The sequence below is a fragment of the Quercus suber genome, unplaced genomic scaffold (genome assembly GCF_002906115.3).
Source record: "Quercus suber isolate HL8 unplaced genomic scaffold, Cork oak 2.0 scaffold_66, whole genome shotgun sequence".
Taxonomy (NCBI): Eukaryota; Viridiplantae; Streptophyta; class Magnoliopsida; order Fagales; family Fagaceae; genus Quercus; species Quercus suber.
The window spans coordinates 1740674-1746483 of NW_027069531.1; the positions used below are offsets into that span (position 1 = coordinate 1740674).

The 5810-nt window shown below is 29.5% G+C and overlaps 1 long non-coding RNA gene across 1 annotated transcript; it reads right to left on the reverse strand.

Annotated features, from left to right (window-relative positions):
• Positions 1-3526: 3526 nt before the first annotated feature.
• Positions 3527-5412, reverse strand: LOC136067310 (uncharacterized). Its single transcript, XR_010628770.1, has 3 exons — positions 3929-5412; positions 3784-3865; positions 3527-3644 (listed from the first exon to the last, which is right to left on the reverse strand). It is a non-coding gene; the product is annotated as an uncharacterized LOC136067310 (long non-coding RNA).
• Positions 5413-5810: the final 398 nt, after the last annotated feature.

The following is a 5810-nucleotide window of genomic DNA, read 5'->3' on the forward strand; positions in this document are numbered from 1 at the left end:
TTGTTGTATGGATGAGTGATTGTTGAATTTATTTGCAATTATTTTTGATTAATTTTTTTGGGTTTTTTTTTTCTTTTTTTATAATAGAAGCCTTTCATATACCCTTCCCTATAAGTTTTTAATCCTGTAAATTATGTTTGATTGTTCAGTTTTCATTCGGTTTTTTGTTTTTGTTTTTTTTTTGGCATATTTTATTTTTTTCATTTTCCATTTTATTTGGGGCTTTTCAAATGATTAGGTGGCTTTTGCCCTGCCAGCCATCAACTTTTAGTATATAATCTAGTGGATGTATCTAATAACATAATGTTAAATCAAGTTAAGTTTGTCTGATGTTAACTTTGTCTGATAGTTAAATGAAGGTTAGTTGGAACTTGGACACACTTGGATATTTTGTAATTATGAGGAGCAATGGGCAACCTGTTTACAATTTTTGGTGATGCTACCATCGCTATATCACATGTTATAAGGTATTATGTCGAACCTCCTTAAACCACAAACTTGACACTTAATTCCCTATTATTTATTTCTATTTAATTCATGAATTCATCATTTGGGAGTCATTAAACAAAATTAAAGTCATATTTGTTATGGGTCGATGCAATAGCAAAGCAAACTGAAATCATTAATAAAATAAATAAAAAATAAAAAATAAAAGGAATTGAAAATTTATGACTTTTTAAAGAGTAGAAAAAAGAACTGCTGTAATTATTTTCTTAATAATTTTCGTTGTTTAGTTATAAATATGTAAATTAAAGCATAAGAATACATAAATGCAAAGTTAAATGTAAATTTAAAACCATCCATGATGAATATGTATGGACAATTTTTGTTGTTTTTAATTTTGTAAGAATTATTATTTAATTGTGTAGTTATTAATGTCTAAATTAAGTAGATGAACTTGTTAAATATAAAAATGAAATACATGAATATGTAATCCTCTCACACATGACTGATGGTCATGGTATGTGGCAAAAGTGATTCTTCCTTCCCTTTATAATTTTTTTTTTGAGACCTTAGGAATTTTTTTTTTTTAATATAAGTGCCTAATGTTTTGTCTAATAATAAAGTGTCATCATAGGAACAGAAAAAAATATTGAATATAAATAAGAGAAACTGTGAAAGCAATAAAGATATATTTTGTCAATTTTAAAACAACGGTTGAATGGAAATTAAATATTTGTGGGAATGGACCAGTTGTTAAGGTAGTTATTTAGATGTAGAATTTTTTTGTAGGGAACCGAAATTATTTGGAAAAAAAAAATTACAAACTTGCATACAATGATACAAAAAGAAAGAGGGTGTTTTTAAGATAATACCCAATTGTGATAATTAGAGTCCACTGGCAGCCTATGTAAAAAATATGTGTAGTCAACAACAGTTATCTCAAAATTTGAATATCATGTGGTTCTAGAGTATTTGGAACATATTTTATTTAAATTCTTTTATATCGTGGGAATGTAATTCAGTAAAATTTCATATTGAAAGATAGACACCATAGCTGCTGACGTGACTCCATAGTACATTCCAACCATCATTTACTAACTATCATTATAGTAAAAGATCATTTGAAATAACTGGTGGATAACATGAAATATGCCATAGTACCTGAAGAAATATTCCAGCTTGTGTGAATTTGTAAAAAAAATTATATTCCTTTAAAGATAGAGATTAGTATTATAAATAGGATGAGGAAATTTTATTGTATTATGCTTTTTGGAAACATAAGGGCACTTTGTAATTAAACTTAAATGAGTGAATTTCGTGTAATAGGAGTAGCTATAGGTGGTGGGTGGTATTGATTTTATTAGTGGTTGTGCTTAATTGGACACCAATTTGATTTTCCAAAAAACTTTTATTATTACAATTGCACATTCTTGGTGCGGTGGTCACTCTACAAGTATAAATACTTGTGAGGTATAGGGGGCAAGGGCAGGGTTGAAGTCTCCAGGAGGGAGCTTCACACACATATATACTTAGATTAGGCTAGAGTAGAAATTCTATCTTGTATTAAAAAGAAATAAATAAATAAAAAGCTTTTATTATTAATGAAGCAAAGTCTTTTATTTGACTTTTTTTGGGACAATATGAAGATATAATAGGACCTTGAAATAAGTTCATAAAGGGAAGAAAATGTAAAAGTCCAATATCATTTGCGTCTTTGAAGCTTCTTCTTTTTTGATGACTTGTGTGTTGTAGCTTTTCGACGATTGATTAGATCTTGAAGGAACATGTTATCGTCACTTGGTTCCACATCTTCAACATTAGAGGCAAAGCTAATTGATGGGATGGCACCATTATTCTGTTCTTGTTTTGATCTTTTTTCATCATTATTTGTGCTTGTTAATGGTTTTGTATCCAGTACTTCAAATTTGTTTTTGTCAGAAGTTTGGAATGCCTTTTTCTTGACTTCATAATTCACCAATGCTTCCTACACCAAAGAATGTTTATTAAAGTACATAGTAGATATATATATATATATATATATTTTGAATGAATTTGCAAATAAATGTAGAAGTAGAAAGCTTACTGTTGTGATATCATCATTTGGTTTTTTTTTGGGTGGGTCAGCTGGATCATTATTTGCGCCTGTGGATGGTTTTGTATCAAATACTTCAATTGTGTTTTTGTCAGAAGTCTGATCTGGAGCTTCCTTGATTTCATCATTTTGCAGTGGTTCCTAAAACACAATATGTGGCTTAAAACATAATATTTGGATTTGCAAATAGGCTTAAGTTTTTAATATAGTTGACAGCTTACTGTTGTGATATGATCAAGTTTCATTTCCGTTTCGTCATTTGAAATGTTGTCAAACACCTTTTCAATTGTATATAATTCCCATCCTTCCTTCCAATTATAGTCGTTAAGCTTTAGTTGGAACACAAATGTTTTTCCAATGAGCTTCTCTATTTCATTTGGTAGGGTGGAATTTGCATTCATCTGATAAAATATTAAATGTAATTTTGTATATTCTTTTCAAATTAAACAAAAGATTATATATGCTAATTGTACGCTCTTACAGTTGCATATTTGTTTGTTAGTTCTCTTGCTGTTGTGTGAAGTAATTTTTCAGCTTCCTTGTCAAACAAAATAAATACAGCACGCTCTGTTCCATCATCAACGTTGAGTTGAATTCTATACCTGCATGTATAAATATATAATTTGTTTCATTTTTTTTTTTTTGATGAATATATATATTTTTTGTTTTATGTTTACATATATTGAATGATTCTAAAATTGGTAATTTATATTTTACCTTGGAATTGGAAAATTAGAGTTACTTTTGCAATGGCTGCACCAAAAATCATTTTCAGATTTTACTTTTTTGTTGCACTTTGCGCATCCGATATAGTACCATCCAAATTTTTTTTCAATATTTTCAATTGTTGCAAGGCATGTGAAGACATTTTCCTACAATATAAAAGAAAAAAAAAAAGAAATGTATTTAGTGTTTAGCTTATTGAGAACTAAATATATTATTGGTCTAACGTTATTGGGAAAAAATGTTGATTACCTGATCATCTGACGTCCATTCCAAGGATGTTATTTGCTTGATTGTTCTTCTATTTTGTGTGATTCTTTTTTCAACTGATATTTCTTGCTTGAATTGTAGAGGAATGCCTTCAATTTCAGTTTTTTCCACATTTCTTTGATGGTAGAAGATTTAAATCAAAACATAGCGAATAATTATTTGATATGAAGATTGCATTGTACTAAATAAAAGTATCAATATTATTTTTAAAATAATAAATTAGAATAAAAGTATGGCATGGAAAATCTAAATACCTATCAATCAATGTTGCAGTTTCAGGTATTTCTAAATTGATGTACACTTTTGTTGCACTTGTAGATGACAAATAGTGTTCCCCTGTATTTAATAAAAATATGTTAATTATGTAAAAAAAAAGATATGTTTAAAAGAAGTTATTACCTCTAAATGTTTTGACAATAGTAGATGTCACTATTATGACAAAGGGTCCTGGATTGTCGGTGTAGAAATTGTCTTCAATTTCATTCAATGTTGGTCCCCAAAGAGTAATTCTTATTTTGATTTCTCTGTGGCAAACAAATATGTAAGTGATAAAGAGTTTGAAGTAGTATTATGCAATGAATCCATATGTACATGCTAAAGCTTACTCTGGATTCATGACATCTATATTTCTCATTGGGACAGTAGATCCCTGAACATGAACATTTTCTAGTGGTCCAACACCAACTATTTTTCCAATGATGTCTGCAGCAAATAAAGTTGATTAAGTAATTTGAAACGTAATTATTTGAAAATAAATTTGAGACTTTTTAGGCTACCTGTCAATTGTTTGTTATTGTCAAAGCGATCCACAATTGTTCTGTAATCAACAAATTCAAATTTATGCTGAGAGATAGTAATTTCAGCCTCATTTAGCTCATGAATAACTGTTGTACGTAGAAAGTTTATTTTCTTGTCTTTGCTTATAGGCCGATAGCTATCTTTTTCCTTGTAAGTATCTACTCGAAAATTGGACAGCGAATATAATTGTCCTTCTCGTAGTTGTGGCTGAAACTTCTTAACATGTTTTCTTGAATTGTCGCGTGTATTGTGTCATCCTGGTAGTTAAATAAGTAATTTGTTAGTGAAAATTTTAGTTTTAAGATGCGAGTCGAGTAAAGAAAATATGACAAAATAGATGCTCAATTCAAATCTAACCTGTTCATCTATAAGAACCATGTCCAAACTGATTAGTTCTAGATTTTTTCGGTTGACAGCTTCCCACATTCTGGAAAGTCTGACTCTTACCTTCCAATTCTCATTTTTATCTGAAAGTTGCTTGATGAGATTGTAACTCATTTTTGGAACTGATAATATAGTCGTTAGTTTGACCCAATTGAGTTGAACTATTGTTAGAATGGAAAGAGTAATGAAATTGAACGCTTTATATAACTAAGCATATCTAAAATTTCTAATGATCTTTATTCATCTTATGATCTTTAGTACACTTTTTTCCTCTCAAGAAAGAAGATGCTAATTAGAACTACAACCTGTATTATGGGGGCTGAATGATAAAGAGGTTATATCACATTTGTTCCTCTAAATCCATTTTAAATCAAGTGTAAACTGAAACCACTAAATCTGAGAAGGATATGTGATGCTGGGCAAGGTATACAGGAGGTGAGCATATTACCTTTTTTTTAATATCAATTTAGTATTTTTGGTCAGAATCCAAAAATGCATAAAAATGAGAAACGCATACAACTTTTTTTTTTCGTATATATTTAAGGCACACCATTTGAAATACTTTAAGCAAACGAAAGAGCCAAGAAATATTTTTGAAAGAAGCAGATCATTAAATAGAGAATCATGTAGTGTCTAGTACACTTTTTTCCTCTCAAGAAAGAAGATGCTAATTAGAACTACAACCTGTATTATGGGGGCTGAATGATAAAGAGGTTATATCCCATTTGTTCCTCTAAATCCATTTTAAATCAAGTGTAAACTGAAACCATTAAATCTGAGAAGGATATGTGATGCTGGGCAAGGTATACAGGAGGTGAGCATATTACCTTTTTTTTAATATTAATTTAGTATTTTTGGTCAGAATCCAAAAATGCATAAAAATGAGAAACGCATACAACTTTTTTTTTTCGTATATATTTAAGGCACACCATTTGAAATACTTTAAGCAAACGAAAGAGCCAAGAAATATTTTTGAAAGAAGCAGATCATTAAATAGAGAATCATGTAGTGTCTAGTACACTTTTTTCCTCTCAAGAAAGAAGATGCTAATTAGAACTACAACCTGTATTATGGGGGCTGAATGATAAAGAGGTTATAT